Raw genomic sequence first — 1,524 nt, 5'->3', positions numbered from 1 at the left:
TGTGTGTGTGTGTGTGTGTATATATATATATATATATATATATATATCTCCATAAATATATAAATTTATATTATATTTTATATTCTGACATGATTTTATAAAGCTTTTAACGGTATATCATCATTACTAAATTGTCTGCTCCCCAGACCCCTAATTTTGCACAATCCTGTATATTTTAATGGATAAAATAGAAATAAATGCTTAAAAATAAACATCGATTTAGCCATTGATATCGTTACAAATACAAATTGAATTCTACCAAAGCTAGATATATATGCCTTGTTGGGCATAATCATGTATTATGTTTTGAAGAGGAGGCATCTCTTAAACTGAATTTATTTTTCAGTAATTATGTTTTTACATGTTGCTGTTAAGTTTATTTCACCGTTGGTTGTATTCAATTTCACCGTTAGTTTCTCACTGATTGCATTGTTGCAATCAGTTGCAGTATTTGGATTCCACATAAAAAGTCAGTTAACCCTGCATTAACAATAAACAGATAGGGTCATAGAAACATTTCTGCTGGTCTTTGCTGTCATATAAGTTTGTTCTAAATCGGACAAGGTTCTTTGGGTGAATCTGATATCTTTTATTAGATCAAATAATAAAAGATAAAATTATCTTTTAAAAGATAAAATCAGGTTTGATAAAATTAGTTGGTCTAATAAAAGATGTCAGATTCACCCAAAGAACCTTGCCAGCCTATGTCCTTAAACCAACACAGCTACAACCTACACCTCTGTTCTAAATCTGCATTTAGGGCCAGATTTCACCAGTGTGTCTCCTTAATGTACATTTAAGGTTTTTTTTAGGGAAGATGCTTATCATTTATGAAATGAAAGAATATAGTGCTACAGCTATATAAAAAAGTTGTGAATGAACAGGGTGTGAAAGCTACATTAATCCTTCTGCTCTTAGCTGAACATAAACAGAATGACTGACATTTGGATGAGCATACCCAACTCATTGTCCCCAATGGGACAGTGCAAACCATGCAGTTGCATAGCCTTAAGCCACTGATTCTCAACCAGAGTCCTGCAACACCCCGGGTGCCTTGAAATCCTTTTAAGGGTGCCCCAGGATGGTACACAATGTTAACACTATTAGGTGTACAACTATGATTCACAAGATAAACTCAGAGGCCACGTCCACATGAGCATGGATATTTGTTTCCCTGGGGATAAGTTTCAGCGGCACACCTTGCAGTGCTTCTACTTGGCCCCCGGGAATGCCTGTGCCATGCACCCCGTGGTGCATGGCAGGTTATCCTGGAGGGGGTAGGGGAGGCTGGGCCCAGCAACTGTGCTGGCCCCATCAGCCTTACCTGGGGTCCTGAGGGCCTTGGGGAGCTGTAGCCATGGTGCTCCTGCAGCTGGGATCCTGGATGGCAGCTGGAGTGTGGCTCTGATCAGCCAGGCTCTGTTTTGGGTGGCGCACACTGCTGCCATGTGTGCTGCCCCACTTTTTTCGGTATGGGTTTTTTTTTTTGACCCAGGACCTCTGGGGGTTCAACCCCCCCCCCCC

The sequence above is a fragment of the Gavialis gangeticus genome, unplaced genomic scaffold (assembly GCF_001723915.1).
Source record: "Gavialis gangeticus isolate Ggan-Ray unplaced genomic scaffold, GavGan_comp1, whole genome shotgun sequence".
NCBI lineage: Eukaryota > Metazoa > Chordata > Crocodylia > Gavialidae > Gavialis > Gavialis gangeticus.
Note: the sequence above shows the minus strand (reverse complement) of the source record.